The sequence below is a fragment of the Panthera tigris genome, chromosome B4 (genome assembly GCF_018350195.1).
Source record: "Panthera tigris isolate Pti1 chromosome B4, P.tigris_Pti1_mat1.1, whole genome shotgun sequence".
Classification (NCBI taxonomy): Eukaryota; Metazoa; Chordata; class Mammalia; order Carnivora; family Felidae; genus Panthera; species Panthera tigris.
Window position 1 is genome coordinate 93,391,006 of NC_056666.1, and position 22,811 is coordinate 93,413,816.

Consider the following 22,811-nt stretch of genomic DNA (forward strand, 5'->3'; position numbering starts at 1 on the left):
GAGCCTGCTTTGGATTCTGTGTCTCCTTCTCTCTCTGCCCCTCCCCCACTTTTGCTCTCTCAAAAATGAATAAATGTAAAATAAATATATAAATAAATAAAAAATAAAATAAAATTCCCAAAAAACAATAAAGCCACATACTCGATGATAGATTTGTATAAATCTCCTTGTTATGTAAATCTCCTTGTTATGTATAATTTTGAAGACACAGAAGAAAATTAACTCTGAAAATATTTACCTTGATGTTCTACATAGAATCTCATGTTAAGATATCATATTGTTTCTTACTAAGAAATACATTTTATATCATGGACAGCATGTGTGTAGCATGTTTGTATACAAAACGAAAGTTTTAAAAAATAACAGTAATTCATGCTGTGTGTGTGAGTGCCAGGGGAAAGGACAGAGAAAGAGGCAGACATTAACTGTAAGGAGACATTGTATTTATGATAAAGTTTTTAGAAATAATACTCTGTACATGATGCACTTCCATTTTCTTAAAATATAAAACAAAATAGCAAATGCTGTAGGTGATGCCCCCAACATTGACCTCAAAACCCATTATCTTTATTTATAGTCTTTTTTTTTTTTTTTAATGTTTACTTGATGAGAGAGAGTGAGTGAGCAGTGGAGAGGCAGAGAGAGAAGGACACAGAGGATCTGAAGTGGGCTCCATGCTGACAGCAGCGAGCCTGATGTGGGGCTCAGACTCATAAACCTGAGGTCATGACCTGAGCCGAAGTCTGACGTTCAACTGACTTAGCCACCCAGGCACCCCTCTCTTTATAGTCTTTTTAAAAAAAAAAATTTTTTTTTAACGTTTTATTTATTTTTGAGACAGAGAGAGACAGAGCATGAACGGGGGAGGGGCAGAGAGAGGGAGACACAGAATCAGAAGCAGGCTCCAGGCTCTGAGCCATCAGCCCAGAGCCTGACTCGGGGCTCGAACTCACGGACCGCGAGATCGTGACCGGAGCTGAAGTCGGACGCTCAACCGACTGAGCCACCCAGGCGCCCCTCTTTATAGTCTTAATGACAGGTCTGCACACAGAGTATTTTGTTGTTCTGAAACACTAAAATCCTAAGGGTTTTTTTTTTCTTTTTTTAAAAAAATAAGGTTGTTATCAGTGCCCTGGGGGAGAGTGTATCCTTGCCTTTTCTTCCTTTCCCTTCATTGTTCCTAACTATCAGTGCAATGAATTAAAATTGTGAGAGAGATCATTTTTAAGTGTTAATTTATGCCAAAAATTCCCAAGTCACAGTTAAGTATTTAGAAGACTAGCATATGTATTTAGGCCTTTGGAAACTTTAGATTATCAATCTGTTGAGTCTCTTCTCTGTAAAGGAGTACAGTGTTTAAATGGCATGTTTTTAATCAATGGGGATAATTTGTTCCAAGGAATTTTCACTTTCTCCAAATAACTGAGGACATTAGTGAAGCAAGGCTACCTTTCTTGGGTGATGTGTCCTGATGAGTAGTTGGCCTTTTTATTTTACAATAGGTATGTTACTTTTACTGTGTCCTAGGCAGTGGGTACACCTAATAATAAGTTAACATTTCTGAGAGAAATAATTTTCTGATAGAAGACTCATTAAAAATCAGATTCTGTTCAGTATAAAGAACTGAGGCCAATAATGGTCATCCCATGGAGTCAGGAACTAAGGTGTTCCACATGAGAGAATTTTCTAGAAAAGGAAAATTAGAAATCATAACTAATAATTTTGTTGCAAATTTTAAGAAATTAATGGGATACTTTAATGTATATATTTGTATGTATCCATATACCTATATCGTGCGAGAGAAATGTTTCAAACATCCCCAAAAGTACAGAAACTGTGTGGAAAAACACTTATGTACTCAATAAATCTTAATGTTTCTTCCTTGACTTCTCAGAGTGTATGGAACAGCCATCAGTGACTTAGAGGTGACTGTGAATGAATACTAATTAGTGACTGTAGTATGACTAATTTACTTTTACTCAGTTCCCTCAGATCTAAATGTAGCATATTTTTCTGATTCGTCTCTTAATGCCAGAGGTTTCTTATTAATTATATAACAGTGAACTTTCCCCTTTTGTCCTCTTACGTAAAGCAACTTTGGGAGAATGGAACACATTTCTTAAATGAGCAGCCTGGATTTATTTACATGTCATTCTTATAGGACAGATGTGGTATTTGTGACTAATACTTTTATTCTATTTTACTGCAGATTATAATAGTGGAAAGAAAGATCTTGCATCCTGGACCTGTTTCTGGTTTGGACAAGTTGTTTAACTACTCTGAGTACTTTGTTAATACCTTTCCCATAGAGAAGTTCTGAGAATTAAGTGAGCTAATGTAAATATCTGGCACAGAAGTTGCTCAAGAAAGGTTACTTTAATATCACTAGCCTTCTTTCAAGTGGTTGAACTTGCTAAAGTCTGATTTCTAAATGAGTGGGGGTATTTCGGCACAAAAATACTCAGACTTCTCTTTACCTCCCTCCCTAAACAAAGCAGATTTTAACATTAAATTTCATCATCCAACTCTTAGAACCCTTGCAGATTTTTTTCTTGTACTCTTGGTTTATTTTTGTACCTAAGGTTTGATAGGCACATAACAAATGCTTTGTGAACATTAAACTAAGTGAAAAAGGATTGTTCAGATGAAAGGTATGTGGATAAGTCAGTTTTTGGGCAATTCTAGAGAACTCTTGCCAGAACTGGTATCTTTGTTTTGGTCTTCAGAGACTATTAAATGTGATCACTGAGTCATACTTGCTGTTTTCTCTGTCCCCTGGCTATATCTCTTAAGATTCTGAAGCTTGCCAGCCACAGGATGTTTAAAAGGCAGAGTAGGCTTTAGCCCAGGGGGAGTTTGTTTATTTAAAGAAAAATAATTAAGTTCAAACATCCCTACCATGTCATAGCTAGTCTGGTCATGTTAGAGTTAGTTCTTTTGATTCTTTCTGGTGGTCATGGTGCCTAAAGATAACAAATTCGAAAGTAGTTTAAACTTTTGAAATTACTTGGAACTTTATAATGTAATCCCAAACAGAGTCCCTAAAGGAGTGGGGGGAAAGGGCCATTTATTTTGCTAGTTGTTTTTTAATGAGAGTCATTTAATTCACATCATTTACTACTCCTTCCTAGAGTTATGGCACAGATGATTTTATTAAAAACAAAACCAAAAAAAGAAAAAAAACGCACTATGGTGGTTATATCTTTATTACTTCTTTGAAATTGGGACCATAAGAATCTTTTAAAAGGGACAGTATAGGAGCACCTGGGTGGCTCAGTCAGTTGTGTCCAACTTTCACTCAGGTCATGATCCCATGGTTCGTGGGTTCGAGCCCCACATCAGGCTCTGTGCTGACAGCTCAGAGCCTGGAGCCTGCTTTTGGATTCTCTCTCTCTCTCTGTCTCTCTCTCTCTCTCTCTCTGTCTCTCTCTCTCCCCCCTGCTTATGTTCTGTCTCTCTCTTTCAAAAATAAATATTTAAAAAAATTTAAAAAATAAAAGGGGCAATATAGTCTTACAGATGTTTAGACACAAAAGATATGGTAATTGGTGATGTTCATATTTCAGATGATTATTATCTCCAGAATCTTTCTCCTTGCATATTCTCTGCCAGATAAGAAAATCAGAGACAGATATTTTGGCTTGCCTAGGGTACCAGGACCTGTCTCTTTGATGAGATAACTTGATAACTTGTAAAAACCAAGTCCTAGAGGAAGTAGAGGAGGTATAAGACCCGTATCTGCTTTTCTGGGCAGAGGGAAATGCAAGTCCTGAGGCCTTGAAGTGAGAATGTGCTTGAAGTGTTTAAGGAAAGGAAAGAGGCCAATGTGGCGAGAATGGAGTGAACAAGGGGGAGAGTAGTAGGAGACGAGGTTAGAGAGATGTGGAAGGGATATTTCAAATCATGGTCCTTATGGCTGTTGTAGGGTTTTGGCTTTTAGGCTAGTAAGATGGACTCAATTAGAGGCTTTGAGCAGAATGACATGATCTGACTTTCTTTTGAAAATGACTAATCTGATTGACTTGTTGAGATGAGCAGAGGGGGAGACTGGGAGATCGAATAGGGAACTATTAGAGTAATGCAGATGAGAACTAAGGTGGCATGGACCATGGTGGTCAGATTGGAAGTGTTGAAAGTAGTAACATTATGGATGTCTTTTGAAACTGGAGCTCCTGGGATGAATACGTAATGGATAGTGATGAGTATTTCTGCACATAATGTTTGATTGACCCATTTTTAATGATGTTAAGATTAATCACTGGGTTCAAGTTTTGTCGACCGGATTTAGCCATTATGAGGTTTCCCATCAGTCTTTTACCTAATGGTTTTAGCAGCTGTTGATCATTTTTTTTTATTAAAATTTTTTAATGTTTATTTATTTTTGAGAGAGAGAGAGAGAGCGCGTGCATGTGCAGGAGCAGGGGTGGGGCAGAGAAAGAGGGAGACACAGAATCCAAAGCAGGCTCCAGGCTCTGAGCTGTCAGCGCAGAGCCCGATGCGGGGCTCAAACCCACAAACCGTGAGATCATGACCTGAGCCGAAGTTGGATGCTTAACCAACTGAGCTATCAAGGTGCCCCAAGAGCATACAAGTTTTAAAAAAAAGAATACCCCACCTGCAACATTTAGCAATCATTTGTCTAGCAGTTCCCTTTTAGGAGTTTTCCCCAAAGATTCCAAAAACAAAATTACAAATTCCTCAAAGGCTGGTAGCATCGATTGATTGATTGATTGTTTATTTTTGAGAGAGTGGAGGAGGGGCAGAGAGAGGGAGAGACAGAGGGATCTGAAGCAGGCTCCGTGCTCTCATTGCAGAGCCCAGTGCGGGGCTTGAACTCACACACTGTGAGATCATGACCTGAGCCAAAGTCAGACGCTTAACTGAGTAAGCTACCCAGGCACCCCTCATGTCTTATCTTTTAATTATGGGCTTTGTTTACTGGGGGAAGAAACAATAATGATGATGTAGTTGGCATTGATATCAATGGTGTATATGTGGAGGGAATGGCATTTTGAGACTTTGCCGTTTTGAAATACTACCAGATTAAATATTTCATCAATTAAAGTTAAATCACTTGTCAGTTTATTCATTCTTTGAGTAAATATTTACTGAGCACTTACTGCATGGCAACCATTGCCTTAAGTGCTTAAAAGATATCTGTAAATAAAACCAGTAAAAATTCTCTCTGGATCTTACTTTCTATGGATGTGAGGGGGAAATTGGGATGCCTGGGTGGCTCAGTCCATTGAGTGTCCCACTTCTGATTTCGGCTCAGGTCATGATCTAATGTTTCACGAAATCGAGCCCTGCATCAGGCTCTGCACTGACAGTGTGGGATGGAGACTGCTTAGGATTCTTTCTCTTATTCTCGCTTCCCCTTTCCTGCTCCTGCTCGCTCGCTCTCTCTCTCTCTCTCTCTCTCTCAAAATAAATAAATAAACATTCAAAAAAAAAGATGCAAGGGGAAATAGACAAACCTGTATAATTCATTTATTGTTTTCAAATGTGGGGTTTTAGAGTTCCTCTTCATCTTCCTTTTTCCCTTTTCTAGTCTGTAAATGGCATTCTTAGGGAGTTGCAAGACCCTGCTGGTGAGTGGAAGGCATTGAGGACTGAAGAATTATAGATCTTTATACTTAGTCTGTGTAACAGAAATGTGTAATTCTGGTCCTGTGGAACGATAGCCTATATTCCATCCTTCTCACCTCATCGTCAGCCCTGTTAATGTTTTTTATTAGAAGGTTGCTCAAGAATTGTTTTGATAGTTCCCTCTCTTGTAGACTCTAAAATTTAGAAAATTGTCCTTAAAGATTTTGTGTTTTTGTTATAATGTGTTCTTAATGACTACATCTTTATTTCAGAAATGACCATTAAGAAGTAGATGCCCAGATGCAAAAGTGATGAAACAGTCAGTTTGTCATAAAGTAAGATGCAGCTGTGGCTTTTCAACCAGATTAGTAAGTGTGGCGAAATTTTCTTTTTAAATTTATACTTATTTTATCTCCTTTGAAAAACATTTAATAAAAAGTATAGTGGACATTTTCTTAAGTGTTAACTTGTATTTCTGTTTTTACTTTGGATTGTAGTACAAATTGTAGTGTATGACTCTAGAAAATATATGTCTGTGCTGTACCTTTTTAAGAACCATAGAAGTAATATTATAAAATCATAGTGTTAGAGGAGACATGTGACAAAGAGTCACTATAATACCACTATCCAAATATAGCTACTCCTAAAATTCTTGGATATTTGTTTTCCTTACCAGTCTTTGTTCTATACATTTAAAAAAAAAAAAAAAAACAAACATTTTGCTCATAGTGTTATGAAGAGTGTGCTTCTTTTATATTTTAAAATTAAATTTGTGGAAGGGTAGGTGATGGGCATTGAAGAGGGCATCTTTTGGGATGAGCACTGGGTGTTGTATGGAAACCAATTTGACAATAAATTTCATATATTAAAAAAGTACTCTTCAATGTGGTGTATATACACACACACACACACACACACACACACATACATACAGTGGAGTATTACTCAGCAATCAAAAAGAATGAACTCTTGCCATTTGCAACTATGTGGATGGAACTAGAGGGTATCATGCTAAGTGAAATTAGTGAGTCAGAGAAAGACAAATATCATATGACTTCACTCATATGAGGACTTGAAGATACAAAACAGATGAACATAAAGGAAGGGAAGCAAAAAGAATGTAAAACCAGGGAGGGGGACAAAACATAAGAGACTCTTAGATATGGAGAACAAACTGAGGGTTACTGGAGGGGTTGTGGGAGGGGGGATGGGCTAAATGGGTACGGGGCTTAAGGAATCTACTCCTGAAATCATTGCTGTACTACATGTAACTAACTTGGATATAAATTTAAATAAATAAATAAATAATGTATTCTTCAGGACAGAGTTTCTTATTGGGGTAATGAAAATGTTCTGCTATAATATGGTGGTGATGGTTACACAACTTTCTGAATATAGTATAAAAACCACTGAATTTTACACTTTAAAGAGGTGAATTTTGTGACCTATGGATTATACTTAAAAACTACCCTTCAGGTATCAAATCTTGGTGAGAGTAAAACCCAGTTGAGTACTGGTATTTTAGAATATGAAAATGTGCCAAGATATCATTGTGTGCCTAGAAGAAATAATTTGGTAATCAGTGGAATAGTGTTTTTGTAATAATAAAAAATAATAAACATTATAAATTTTATAGATATTTTAATAAAATATTAAAGTACTTTTATTATTAGAGACTTATTATCTCTTAAGCTTTGGTAATATCAAGTGTCATAATATTCTGAATGTACTGTATTAGCATTTTGTTATCTTTTCATTTTTAAGGGACTTCCTTTTTTGAAACTAACATTTCAACTTTTCTACCTGAAATTTTTTTAGGAACAGAATTGTATCTGTTTCTCTCAGAAGAGAATTCCACAAGGTAAGAAATTATTAATATAGTAATACAACAAATATGGTCGAATACAGGCTTAATTGCTTTTGATTTTTTTAATCCTTTTCCCTATATTTATTTCATATCTTTTCTTGATTATTCCAAGATTATCACAAATTTGTTAGCTCCTTCTTTACTACCTCAGAATTTTCAAACAAGATGCATTTCATCTTATTTGAAGTTAAGATTAAAAGGACGTGATAAAAGTCATCACCTTTTGACACTCAAATACTGCTTTTCATGGCATCTTCCTAGCATTATTAAGGAATTCATTCCTAGCGTTGTTAGGAGTGGGTTTGTCCATTTTAGGAAGAAAGTTCTCTTTTTCCATTGGGGCCCATTTACCTTTTACCTAAATGACTCAGGGCAGTAGAGGATTCATAGAAGCTCTATTAGGGGCTAAGTTAAAGGAGATTATTTAGCTATGTTTTCACCTATGGAAATTATATAACTCCTGTATTTGGTTTAAAAAATGGAGTGCTTTCTACTGGGTAGATAAGAAAAGATTGAGTAGCATCTAGTATTAAAAAAAAAATCCTAAATGATCATCTTTACAATGGATTTTCAGTCATCATTTAGATTATTATACTCTTTGGACTGCTGAAGGATGAAATGTTCAACTGAGTATATATTGGTGTGCTCCTCTTGGTATGCAAAGAACTTAAAATCAGTTGCTTGGCCTTAAGAGATTACATCGTTTAAATTTTCTCAGGAACTCTTTGGTATAGGTAGTAGTGACCACTGCAGATTAATCTGACAACTGGAAAATGCTTATAAAGTGAATTATTCAGATCAATAACTCTCATTCTCCTTTTTCAATGTAATGTGTGCTGAGGGGAACATGCACTCTCAAACACATCTTTCCCACAGATTTAATTAGGTCCGTTTTTATCCTGAGAACTGAAAACAGAGGGTTAAAATAAAGGGACCCACTGGCTGAAGAGGAGGGACGGGGAGCAATGCATCAATAGTTTTCACGTACAAGTTTCTTGTGTAGCTTTTCCCCTGTGTTTTTCTTCTACTTCTAGAGGCTTCAGGGAGTCCTGGAACCTGTGTGTAGCACTATCTGATCCTTTAGGGCACTACTCAAAGACAGTACTGCAGGAGAAATCCAGATCCCCTTTTTCCTGGACCATCATGCTTAAAGCGAAAACAGAAATTTCCCAAGATTTAATCTTAGTGAACTTGATCTGTTACATCTTTGTCCCTCTTCTTTTGGAAAATGAAATTTGAATCTTCGACATTAATACAATGTATGATGTGTAATACATTGTATGACACATAATACAGTGTATGACAGTGATGGATCATAGTATCTGGTACCCATAGGGCTCCCCTGTAAGTGCTCCATAAATGTTTATTTTTATAAATGCCCAGATGCTCTTGTAACTTTATTTTAGAGTAGAAAATAATCAAAACATGATTATTCATATTTATGTGGTATCATCTTCCTACACAAAGGTTAAAAGGACAATGACAACTTTAGAAAAACTGTTAATTGTGCACTAACGAATGGTTGAAATGATAAATTTCATGTTACATATACTTTAGCACAGTTTAAAAAATTGTTTAAATTTTTGAGCAACTGGTTTATTATGAAAGAGGATAGCTATGTTTGAAGTATTGAGTTGATGATATTCCTCAGTTTGTGTCATACCCATCCTCATTGGTTCATTAAAGGACTATTTTTCTGTTTTCCTTTGTAACTAGTTCCCATACATACTCAGGTGTCTCTTTAGATCATACAACTCTTTCACCTTTTACCAGTCCTCATATAAGTGACTTTTTAACATGTTTCATATCTATCCTTTTATGTCTTAGGAAATATTTTATTATTTTGTGTATTTTAATTATACGGTAGGTCTTAGTCCAATTCTTGTAGTCCCCTTCGCCCACCTCACTCTTCTGTTTTTCTGAGATCTGGCCATGTTGTTGAATGTTCGTCTAATTTGTTTTGTCCAACTGGTACGTTGTATTTTAGGTTGTTTATTAAAATGAAACTGTTACATGTAAAATTCCTTAAATGTATAAGGAACGTTACAATGAGCATTAAGAAAAGGCCAATTTGTGTTCACTTTTTAAATATTAGAATTGAATTTAAAGAATGTGCATTAGATGCGATGGAAGATTAGAGGAGATATAAACATCTGTTTCAGAGGCTGAGAATCTGTTAGAACAGTGAAAGGAAAAAATTGTGGGACCTAACAAAAACATCTATTTTTCTTCTAGAAACATTGTGTTAAAATGCTCAGGTCTCAGTGTTAGCCCACAAAAGCTTAATAGTTGAAAGATACCAGTAATATTTTGGAACCTCCTTATTACTGATTACCTATCAATTTCTACATATTATATTTGAACATTCATCTTACTTTGTTTTTAATTTCTTTGAAGCATAACCATGTTTTCTGAATCCACATCACTGAATCTAACACAGAAAAAAACAGTACAAATGCAGCTTTCTAAATTTGGGATGCAGAAACACAGTTTCATCTAGAGTAGCATATTATTAGCAGAAGCAACTTCTGTTGGATCCCCTAACTATAAACTGTCAGAGTGGGAACTTGAGAAGCTCCAAGTCCAAGGTGATGGTATGCCTTGCAGTAATGAAGAGGAAAGAGAGAGGAACACTCCTATGAGAGGATGGGGTGATCCCTGACTTTAGAAGAAGGGCAATGACAGCTGTGATCAGATCAGGGAATGGCTTCCATCACAGAGAAGAAGCTAAAGGTACCTTGTGGGGAGAAGTTTGTGTGGGAGGAGGATCTTAGGGGCACTTAGTTCTGGGGGCTAGGAGAAAATGTGCTACTAATTCAGTCATGAAATGGAAAAGGGTAAAGGAATTCATGTTTGCTAAAAGTGAAGTCAATGTTGAGGCTTTTTGAAAGAAGTAGTTATTTATATGTCAACACTTAAGTATTTATACAAGTTCTGGTGGGAAAACCAGTAACTCTTTTTTTGTTGTTGTTGTTAAGTTTTTATTTATTTATTTTGAGAGAGAGAGCAGTGAAGAGGCAGAGGGAGAGGGAGAGACAACTGAGCCACTCAGGCACCCCAACCAGCAACTCTTGAAGTTAATATTGAGTTGGTATCCCATGCATTGTTGAACACTGTTTTTAAAAGTAACAGTTCAGAGAATTATACATCAGATAACATAATCTCTTTCTCTAGTTTCATTCGTTTTTGAGTATTTTATATGGCATAGTAATTTCATTAGTCTCACTTTGTTATATTAAGAGATGGCCTAAGTAAAACAGATAGTGTAGTATTCTCATTTTACAAATGATGCAACCAGAAGTGGACTTAGCTTTAGGTTCCCTATCAACTGATATTTTGCTCTAAATGGAAGATGTAATTACTAGTTTTAAATTAAAAGAATTTTTTCTAACCTGAAAGAACCTCATAGCCTAAAAAGTTTTAAAAAACGCACATATATACAAACAAAAATATAGCCAGAGAGTAATTGATTGATTCAACCTTAAGGTTCACTAAAGCAGCACTTAACAAATTCACTTGGATTTTGTTGGCTACTGTTATGTGGAACATTATTTCAGAAATATTTCCAATTTAGAACAAATATACATTTAGATATTTTTAAGTTTTGAACATGGCTGTTTACTTTGGTAAACAGACACTTTGGTGTCTAATTTTGATGGATAGGAGATTAGAATCCTCAATTTGTGGGAATGGAACAAGGAATTTGATCTCACATATTTCAGTACATAGTAATTCCCTCCCCCCAAGTCATTTGTAGTATGAAAATCAAGAAAACTGTGTTATAAACCTGTGTCTTTTATCCTGAGTGACTTAATTTGGTTCAGGCTAGCTTTAGTGGTATAAGTACAGATCAAGTTTGGTTTTGAATAGTCCAGTTTTATCCTAGGGCGTTCTAGGTCTGGAGTGTTTTTGGATATGCTAACCATTTGGTTTCAATACCTAGTTGACATTTGATCCTGTGGAAAGATTGTGAGAGATTTCACATGTAGGTGGTGGGATGAAGGAACACAGATTGACTCATAGTCTACTGAGTAGATTGGAGTTATAGGACTTTGAAGTTTAGCAGTGTTTTTGTTACTCAGAAATAAACTCTGATTTATTATTGTATATTAAGACTTCAAATGTAATTTAAGTAAATTTCAACTTTAGAAAATGTGGATAGCTTTATCATTTTTATAAAAGAATATAGTTATTTCAGATACTCTTTGTTTCACGTTAAACTCTTCAGAATTCCATATGAGCTGCCTTTTTTTTTTAGCCACTTGCTTTCAGATTAAAACAAAACAAAACAAAACCAAAAAACCAAAAACTCAGAATAGGTTGAAACTTGACACAAATTGCTGCCACAGAACAAAAGTGCTGATCGAGTTAAATCAACCCCTGTAATGTGTATTGAAAAGAAAACCTCTCCTCTCTCCGCCAGTTTGAAGAACAAGCGTTTTTCCTGCCAAGAAGGGCTGACTTTAAATGGACCAGCTGTCCATATTAGGAGCACTGGGTTGCTAAGGTGACCATGGCTGTTTGGAGAAGAATGCAGCTGAGAGGGCAAGTTCTTGATGTGTGAGCTGAGGGAAGGAATGTGGTGTGATTGTGCATCATTCCTCCTAATCACATGCTCACAAAATGCTGTGTGGGCAGCATGTAGAAACTACAAATCTGAGTTGCTAGAGCTTGTGTGTGGTTAAAATCATTTTGTTTTCATGTGAGCAAGAGGCTTACAGTTTAGATGGAAAACGTCCACTTTGTATACATGTGTGTGTTTTGGGTGAAGGAGAGGGTGTTTTGATGGTGGATGAAGTGGGAATGAATTTATTTTGCATGATGGACACACACTTCCGTATTGTAAAGCAAAAATTATACTGGGATAAATGTTCCTTCCAATTCATCCTTTCAGTCATATATACAGTGTTAATAGTTCCCCAAGTTCCCCAAGTGAAAGCTGTGTCCTTGTAATTGTAATAATTGTACTTATATAATATTAAGTAATTGTACTTATATTTTGGGCACTTTTAATTTCAGAATTATTTGAAAGTCCCAAGAATATGTTGTCTGTTTGGTCCATTTCTCCCCTCCCCCCTTTTTAAAATATAGTCTTACTCTTCCAAAGGGAGATTTTATCTTAATATATTGTGTTTCTTCCTTGAAGCATCCAAAGATAGGTTCTGGTATTTGGTAAAAAGTACGATTCAAGGGGCAGTGGGAAGTGTCAAACTAACAAGCCCACTTACCTGAAACACTTTTTAGATTTTACCATGGACATCATTGCTATTATTTGAAATGAGATATAGCCACATATATTGATATAAACACCTACTGAATGCACCATGAAGTTTTTTGTTTTTTTGTTTTAATCCTTGTTAACAAATCCTGACAATAACATGTTGATCTTTAATGCAGATATAAATATGTAATATCTTTAAGATGTGAAGTCATTGGACATTGGCAGCTCTGTATTACATTAGCATCATATTCTTAATCAGATAGTCTACTTGCTCTGACATGGTTGCTGTTTAATTGATTTATTTATAAAATATGGAGGGAAATTAAAAGAGTAAAATAATTTGAGTATTGAATTCAGTTGGTTATTCTCATGGTATTCCTTGATAACTTTTGATGGCATTCTCTCAACTAAGTGCTTTATGGTTTTCACATTTAATCCTCCAATCTCCTAGTAACTGATTTTTTTGAGAGATATGGGACATGAATTCACTTTTTTCATACGGATAATAGGTTATCTCAACGCTATTTATTGAAATAGTTCTTCTTTTCTTCCCTGATATGTGAAATTTCCTGTCTCACAAATCAAGTTTTCACATGTGGGTAGTTTTATTTCTGTACTCTCTCTTCTGTACCCTTGGTCTTTTTGTCTACCCCTGAGTTATTACTGTACTATCTTAGCTACCTCAGATACTCAAATTTTTGTTTCTTGCCTTGTTCATGACTTCAAAAGGAATGCTTTCAAATTTCACCATTTAACATGATAACTTGTAAATTTTTTTTAAAGATGGTCTTTGCCAAATTAAAGAAGTTTCATTCTATTCTTCCTTGGCTAGGACTCTTGTTTTAAATCATGAATAGATGTTGTATTGAACGGCTTTTGTATAACTTCAGTGATGATTAAAATTTTTTCTCCTTAATCTATTAATGTAGTCAGTTACATTGATTTTCAGATTAGGTTAACCAAGAATTCCTGGGATAAACCCAATATAGTCAAGTATGGATTCTCTTTTTTCATAATTATTGGATCTGGTTTGCTTACATTTTGTTTGCGATTTTTAGTGTTCATGAGTCAGATTGGCTTTTAATTTTCTTTTCTTACATTATCCCAGTTGGATTTTCAACATATTGCTCACTCATTCATTCATTCTTTCATTCATTCATTTACTCATTCATAGAGCACATATAAGGGAAGAACAGAGAGAGAATCCACCCTGACAGTGTGGAGCCTGATGCAGGGCTTGAACTCTTGAACCGTGAGATCATGACATGAGCAGAATCAAGAGTTGGATGGTTAACTGACTGAGCCATCCAGGCACCCCTAACATATCTTTCTTTTTAAATGTTAGTTGTGGTAAAAACACCTATCATAAAGTTTACCATCTTACCCATTTTTAAGTGTACAGTTTAGTAGTGTTAAGTATATTCACATTATAGTGCAACAAATCTACATAACTTTTTCATCTTGCAGAACTGAAACTCTATACCCATTAACCACTCTTCATCTCCCCCTCCCATCGTCCTGGCAACCACCATTCTACTTTCTATTTTTGTGAGTTTTACTGCTCTAGATACCTCATATAAGTGAAATCATACCGTATTTATCTTTTTGTGCCTGGCTTTTCACTTAGCATAATGCAGCATGTATCAAAATTTTCTTTTTAAGGCTGAATAATATACCATTGTGTGTATAAACATTTTGTTATCTGTTCATCTGCCAGTGGACAAGTATGTTGCTACCACCTTCTGGCTGTTGTGAATAATGCTGCTATGAATATGTATGTACAGATATCTCTTCTACATCCTTTCAATTCTTTTGGATATAGACCCAGAAACGATACTGTTGATAATATGGTCATTTTATTTTTAATTTTTTGAGGAACTACAGTCCTGTTTTTTAATAGCAGCCACACCATTTACATTCCCACCAGCCATACACAAGTGTTCCAATTTCTCCGTATCCTTGCCAGCACTTATTTTGTTTTTTTTTTTTTAATAGTAGCCATCTTAATGGTTGTGAAGTAATAGCTCATTATGGTTTTGATTTGCATTTCCTTAATGATTAGTGATGTTGATTCCTAATGATTGAGTATCTTTTCGTATGCTTTTTGACCATTTGTATATTTCCTCTGGAGAAATGTCTGTTCAAATTCCATTGTCCATTTTTTAATCAAGTTACTCTAATAGTTATCATTGTTGTTGCCGAGTCATACGGGTTCTTTATGCTAGGTATTAACACTCTTACCAGATACATGATTGGCAAATATTTTCTCCTGTTCCATAGGTTGCCTTTTCAGGCTGTTAATTGTTTCCTTTGATGCATAGAAGTAGTGTCATTAAGCTTTACCTATGGTTTTTTGGTAAGAGTATTATACTTTTAGGTCTTATATTTAGATCTTTATTCGGAGCTAATTTTTATATAAAGTCCTTTCTTCTGCATGTGGATATCCAGTTTTCTCAGCACCATATGTTAAAACGACTGTCTTTTCCTCCACTGAATGGTGTTAGCATCCTTTGTCTTGGTTGCGTTTCGGTATGAATTAGAAAGTGGTTTTTTTTTTTTTTTTTTACCATTCTCTAGAAGAATTTTTTTAAGGTTGTAATTGTTTGTTGTTCATTCACTGTTTGGTAGGACTATAAAACTATCTGGGCTTAATTTTCTTAGTGGAAGGATTTTGAACTGCAACTCTGATTTTGTAGTAATTGTTTTTCTGTTTACATTCTCTTTCATGTTTTTAAATGGTCAGTTGATTTTTTTGCCCTTTAAAAGTTGATATGTAGGGGTGCCTGGGTGGCTCAGTCAGTTAAGTGTCCCACTTTGGCTCAGGTCATGATCTCACGGTTCATGGGTTTGAGCCCCGCATCGGGCTCTGGGCTGACAGCTCAGAGCCTTGGAGCCTGCTTTGGATTCTGTGTCTTCCACCCTCTCTGCCCCTCCCCCACTCATGCTCTGTGTCTCTCTTTTTCTCAAAAGTAAATAAACATTAAAAAAATTAAAAAAATATATTCTGTGTGACAGAAGGATTCATAAAGCATTCCTTTTGTGTACTGAAGCATGATAGTCGTCTTCAGAAAAAGTCCTTGCTCAACTGACTTGTGAGCTGAATTAGCTGCTTTTTTCTGGAATACCTTTTTTTTTCCTTGAAAGAACTGGATAGGCAAACTGATTACTTGAACTTATGTATTTGATATTTGTTTTTCTCAAAAATGAACTGAGTGGGCCTAACACTTCAAGAAAAACAGCTGTATTTGTAGCCAGTGATTAAAAAAAAATTAAACTTTCAAGTGAAATTTAGTATCTGGGGCGCCTGGGTGGCTCAGTTGGGTAAGCATCCGACTTTGGCTCAGGTCACAATCTCACAGTTAATGAGTTTGAGCCCCGTGTCAGGTTCTGTACTGCCAGCTCAACCTGGAGCCTGCTTCAGACTCTATGTCTCCCTCTTTCTCTGCTCGTCTCCCAGGGGCTTGCACTCTGTTTCTCTCTCAAAAATAAACATTAGAAAAAAATTAAAGAGAAAGAATTTTGGAAAATTTGTATCTAACACCGGGAGCTTGATAGCTTCCCAGATACCTAAAGACTTTTCTTGGGGCGCCTGGGTGACTCAGTCGGTTAAGCATTCAACTTCAAATTAGGTCATGATCTTACGGTTCGTGAGCTCGAGCCCCCCTTCAGGTTAGTATGAACCCCACTTTGGGTGAGCCCCACTTCTCTCTCCCTGGCTCTCTCTCTGCCCCTTGTGTGATTCTCTCTCTGTCTCTTTCTCTTTGCCCCTATCTCACTTGTGCCCAATCTCTCTCTCTCTCTTTCAAAAAAAAAAAAAATCAGTAAACAAAAATAAAAATAGAAAAGTCTTTTCTTGTGAAGTGGTTAATGATAATAAAGAATGTGGTTTTCTTTTCTGTCATATTGTATTCTGAATTGTGTCAGTTTGGAATACCTAAATAACTCAGTGAATATTTTCCAGATGACCAATGTATAATGATACAAAATCACATATGGGTAAAAGTGCAAGATAAACCAATGAATTTTAATGCAATAGAACGTGAAAAGTTCATTGATATGGTTTTAGAAACCATAGAAGTAACTAGACTTCAGAAAACTACCATTTGTTAAGTTCAGGTATAGTATCAAGACTATCAACAGTTACTTGAAATAATTATTGAAATATTCACTTTCCCAGCTATATCTCTGTATGAGGCTAGATTTTCTTCATATACTTATACACTTTAACCAAAATAGTACATCACAGAATCAGTCATAAGAATCCATCTGTCATCTATAAAGTTATACATTAAAGACATTTGCAAAACTATGTCGCTTTTCTTATCAAGTTTTTAATTTTTTCCCGTACAGATATTATTTACGTTAACATATCATAAGTTTATTATTCTTTTAATAAATTAATAAATCTATTAAAAATTTTTCAGATCTAACTTCTTATTTGGTAAATATCAATAGATAAGAACCCAGTTGAAGGAAAACTCTGAAAAATTCTCAAATAATTTTTTTAAAATGCTGTATTTATTTTTGAGAGAGAGAGAATGAGGGAGGGACAGAGAATGAGTGGGGGAGGGGCAGAGAGAGAGGGAGACACAGATTCTGAAGCAGGCTCCAGGCTCCAAGCTGTCAGCACAGAGCCCAATGCAGGGTTTGAACTCACAAACCACTAGATCATGACCCGAGCCAAAGTCAGATGCTTAACCGATCGAGCCACCCAGGTGCCCCTCAAAATAATTTTTAAAAGTGTAAAGGGATCCTGCAACCAAAAAGTTGGTGAACTGGTTGCTGACCTACAGATCACAATGATGTTTCATTTTTATTTCTGACATTATGCATTTGTCCTCCTTTCCTTTTTCAAAAAAAAAAGTGGTATCCCAATTTTATATTTAAAAAAATTCAGTCTCCTTTATAGTTTTAAGATTATTTTCATAATAAATCTGTTAAATGATGATAAATACACCTATAGTTGCATTAACTAATTTTAAAACTCTATAGGCCTAGTACAGTCTATTCATGGATGTATTTCTGTATTTTGTTATGCAAATTACCCCCAAATACTATAAAATTCAGTTAAAAACAGACCCTCCTGGAAGCAGTGACATCCCAGTAGTAAGAGTACACCTGGTTTCCAGATCTTGGTTTCTAATAAGTTCTGTACTAAAAGGAACCAGGGCTCCTTGGAGAAATGGCTGATTTAAGGACTGGGGCAAGAAATATATAGATCAGCTTAGAGCATCTTGTAGTGCCGAAAAGTAAGAATGTGCTTAAACAAACTCACAATGATGGGACTATGTCAAAGGGACATAGGAGCCAACTGAAAGAACTCCCAGTGGTCAAAGGTGGAATAATTTGAACAAGAATTGAAGTGTAAAGTTGTAGTGGATTATAACCCAGAGTATAAAGTAAGTACTCAAGGCTCCATATGGTATAAATAGGTTGTTGAATGAATGAATGAATGAATGAATAATGAAGAGACACATCTCCTGTGCAGAGTAACTCCAAATAATGTGTGTTGATACTCCCATCTTCAACAAGGTGGAACATTACTCTCCACTCCTTGAGTGTGGGCTGTGCATAATGACTTCCTTTTAAAGAGTACACTAATGAAAGGAGATGGAGAGGAGTAACTACAGTGGAGAAACCTTATGAACACTACCTCAGCCAGGTCAGTAGTGATAAGTCATATTGACAGTATGTTTCCAAGGATATGCTGTGATGAAAGGCATTTTTCTCCCTGGTTTTCTCCCAAAAACTCATGATGCCAATCTAATCATGAGAAAAACACCAAAGAAATTGCAGTAGAGGGATATTCTACAAAATTCTTGACCAGTATTCTCCCAAACCGTCAAGGTCATCAAAAACAAGGAAAATCTGGGAAACTGTAGCCAAAAGGAACCTAAAGGGATATAGCTAATTATAATAATGGTATCCTGAATAGGATCCTGCAACAAAAAAAAGCATATTCTATAAAAACTAAGGAAATTTGAATAAAGTATGGATTTTAGTTGATAATTACATATCTGTATTAGTTTATTAATTGTAACAAATGTACCATACTAATGTAAGGTATTATTAATATATAACACCAGATGTGGAGTCTATGGGAATTCTGTATTCTCAATTTTTATCCAAATCTGAAATTGTTCTAAAAAATAAGTTTTATTAAAAAAAACCAACTGAGTCCCTCAAGTATATTTTTAAACCCAGAAATCATGTACTTCACAACTTTTACCAGATTTTTTGCTCATTTTCACTCTTAAATACTATTACTCCTGGAGGCAACCCAAGTTTAAAAAAATCTAGTAAAAGAACAATTTGCTTGAGGGTATTGCATAATTGATTCTTATAAACCGACCTAACATTTATTTTGTTGTATTTAATGCCAACTGAATGCCTACTCACAAATGTTAGAAGGTTGTATTTACTATGGTCTTAAGTCTTTTGTTATCATTTTAAGTTTTTAAGCTTCAAGCCAGTCAAAATTTTTGTTAAAGAATACTGACAATACGTTTGAATGTATAATTTATTACTTAAGAGTCCTTTCTTATTCGAGATAATCTTATCACATTTTAAATTAATTTTTTTATTTGAGTGAAATTAACACACAATGTTACATTAGTTTTAATCTTAACACATTTTTAATAATTTAAAGAGAGATACTGGTTTCAAACAGTAATCTGTACCTCTCTTTGCAGAATAAATTTATCTTAAGCACTTGAATGGTGATTTTGGTGATCTTTTTATTACTAAAGCAAGTGTCACTGGGGCTGTATATTAGGAAAACAGTATTTATTGCCTCCAGCCCACCTATTTTCTTGTTGGAGGGTGGGGTGGAGAAGCATGTACTGGATATTTTCCCTTAACAGACATACTAGTTTTGACAAAATAAACATATTAATTTGTAGCATTTTAATTAAAAACTGAAAATGTGCATGGTAACAAACCCAATCTTAAACGATTGCAGCCTTATCAATAGGAGGAACTAAGCCTTACTTGGTTAGCTTAACCTTTGGTCTACTTATAGATGTAAGAAGAAAAAGTTGAGTTCTCTTTCCCTTTGAATTTTTAAGCAGATTTTTGAGTGAACTAGTGTAAAGAAAGAAAATATTTGAAGAAGCTAAATTAATAAATAGCTAAATCATTTCACTAGCCTGTGATGTTCCAAACTCATGTTTTCCACTTGTGTAATCATACTCCTCTTTTAGCAGAAATAACTACCAAGTAACAAGACCAAAGAAATACCAAATACTTAGGCCAAAGATACTGGTATTGGAATTGTGTATTACAGGTAATTCAGGTGTTACTCAAAGAAAATACTAATCAATGTTTGGCATCTTTTAAGGTTAAAAATTAAAAGAGCTTGGGAAAGATTTAGAATCCGAAATCTAACATAAATCTAGAAGTCTATTCACCTTCACCCAGGTCTTTGCCAAGACTGTAAAACTTCAAGGAGTGACAATGCTTGGAGGAAATGATAACAGATTGGGTAATGACTTTTAGGCCATTGACTTGCCCAGTTAGACTCTTTGGGCATCACATTTGCTATAAAAACTGCAACTCAAATGAGTCTTTGAATTTATGTAGTATGAAAAGGAGGACACCTGGTACCACCTAAGTCTTGTGCGTATACTTGCTCATTTTGACAGCCACTTCTAAGAGAAATTTTGTGCCACCATATGCTAAATTTTTAAGTTTATTTATTTTGAAAGAGCACATGCGTGAGTAGGGGAGGGGCAGAGGGAGAGAGCAAATCCCAAGCACGTCCTCTTCAGCAGGGAGCCCAATGCAGGGCTCCATCCCATGACTGCAAGATCACAGCCTGACCGGATATCAAGAGTTGGATGCTAAACCAACTGAGTCACACGGGCACCTTCCCCCCACCCCCAATATGCTAAATTGTAAAGCATTTTTTATAAGGGCACCCTGGCTGGCTCAGGCTGTAGAACATGTGACTCTTGATCTCAGGGTTGTGAGCTTGAGCCCCACGTTGGGCATAGAGATTACTTAAAGCATTTTTCACGAAATAACTGTCAGTGTTCAGACCAATAAGTAATACATTTTGAGCTCCACTTTAAAAAGTAATCTTTATAAATAAGTATTAAGTGGGGCACCTGGATGGCTCAGTCAGTTAAGCATCTGATTTCAGCTCAGGTCATGATCGCGCACTTGGTGAGTTCGAGTCTTGTGTTGGGATCTGTGCTGACAGCTTAAAGCCTGGGAGCCTGCTTCGGGGTCTGTGTCTCCCTCTCTCTCTGCCCCTCCCCTGCTTGCACTCTGTCACTGTCTCTCAAAAAATAAAACATTAACAAAAAAAAGATTTTAAAAAACCTGCTAAAACAATAAGTAACTATTAAGTTACATATGTTAATTAGTAAAAATATAAGATTATTTGGATGTAGTTTTATTGATATGTTTTTATGTTGAAGAAATTCAGGGGCAAAATTTATCAGTAAGTTATGTTGCAGTTTTGAAACATCTAGTACCTATTTATTCATTCATCTGAGTCATCTGATGACCATGACTCTTTTCTCATAAGGTATTTTCTGCACTGGTTAGAATGCAATATATAATTACTGTATTGGAAACACCAGTAGCAACTTGTATCAGTTGGGGTTCTGGCAGAAAATAGGACACTGACAAGTGTAATCTAAAAGAATTCAGTGAAGGGATTATTTGCAGAGTGTAGGCAGGTTAAGGGAAAGGAGCAGGTAATGATGAAGCTGTTAATACTTCTAGGTCTTGAAAGGAACAGGGGAGGAAGTGTTTACCTGAACCCGCAAGAACCATACTTACTGGAGAGGGTTGCCTGATAGAGGCCATCAGAAAAGCTTTAGCAGGCAATGGAGCCACAGCCAGTCTGTTCTGTTGGTGCTCCATGCAGGTCAGGCTCCTACAAAAAGAGTAGAGTGGCTCTGGAGGGTCAAATGGAAAATAGCCAGCATTGCATATAACTTTTAAACTCAGCCATAAAAACAAGTAAGCAAACAAAGAAAAGAAAGAACATAGTAGTAGAAGTTATTTTTAAAAATTATTTTTAATGTTTATTTTTGAGAGAGAAAGAGAGAGTGAGTCGGGGAGGGGCAGAGAGAGGGAGAGGTGCAGAATCCCAAGCAGGCTCCAGGCTCTGAACTGTCAGCACTGAGCCTGATGCAGGGCTCGAACTCACAAACCATGAGATCATGACCTGAGCCAAAGTTGGACATTCAACTGACTGAACCACCCAGGCGCCCCAGTAGTAGAAGTTATAAAAACTCAGTTGGGAAGGTTTTAGTGACATTAAACAGGGTTATTACAGCCAAAAATCAGCCATAAAATTCAGTTAAGCCTTAAAAGGTTTGTGTTGTTTTTTTTTTTTTTTAATTTATTTATTATTTTGAGAGAGAGTGAGTGGGGGAGGGGTAGAGAGAGAGGGACACACAGAATCCCAAGAAGGCTCTACACTGCGAGCGCAGAGCCTAATACAGGGCGTGAGCCCATGAAACTGAGATCATGATCTGAGTGGAAACCAGGAGTTGGTCGCTTAAACAACCGAGCCAGCCACTCAGACGCCCGTTTTTTGTTTTTGTTTTTCTTTTTTTAAAGATTTTACTTTTTAAGATAATCTTTATGTTCTTAACATGGGGCTCAAACTCACAGCCCTGAGCTGAGATCAACAGTCTCATGTTCCACCAACTTAGCCAACCAGGTGTCCTCAATTTTTTTTTAATTGAGGTAAGTTGGTATATAATATACTAGTTTTAGGTGTGCAACATAATTTGATTATTTGTATACACTGTAGAGTTATCACCACAGTGAGTTTGGTGTCCATCTGTTGCCATGTTTATGTGGTGTATCATGTTGATTGCAGATTTTAGCCATCTTTGCATTGTTGGAATAAATCCCACTTGACCATGATATATGATCCTTTGAATGTATTGTTGAATTCAGTTTGTTAATATTTTGTTGATGATTTTTGCATCTATGTTCATTATGGATATTGGCCTGTAACTTCCTTTTTTTTGTTGTGTCTGGTTTTGGTACAGCATAATGCTGGCCTTGTAAAATGAGTTTTGAAGCTTCTTTCCTCTTCAGCTTTTTGGGAGCTTGAAAATGGTATTAAATCTAATTTGAATGTTTGGTAGAATTTACCAGTGAAGT

The 22,811-nt window shown here is 35.9% G+C and overlaps 1 protein-coding gene across 6 annotated transcripts in view; it reads left to right on the plus strand.

Moving 5' to 3' along the window:
• The window catches only part of FRS2 (fibroblast growth factor receptor substrate 2), a 108,389-nt gene that overhangs the window by 45,748 nt on the left and 39,830 nt on the right, over positions 1-22,811 (plus strand). For 4 of the 6 annotated variants that reach the window (XM_042992731.1, XM_042992736.1, XM_042992734.1 and 1 more), the window contains exons 2-3: positions 5,862-5,957; positions 7,408-7,450. The gene's annotated coding sequence lies outside the window, so the exon portion shown is untranslated. Of the gene's footprint in view, positions 1-1,087; positions 2,338-5,861; positions 5,958-7,407; positions 7,451-22,811 lie in introns of those variants that run through there. The other 2 variants (XM_042992732.1, XM_042992735.1) reach the window with 2 other exon arrangements.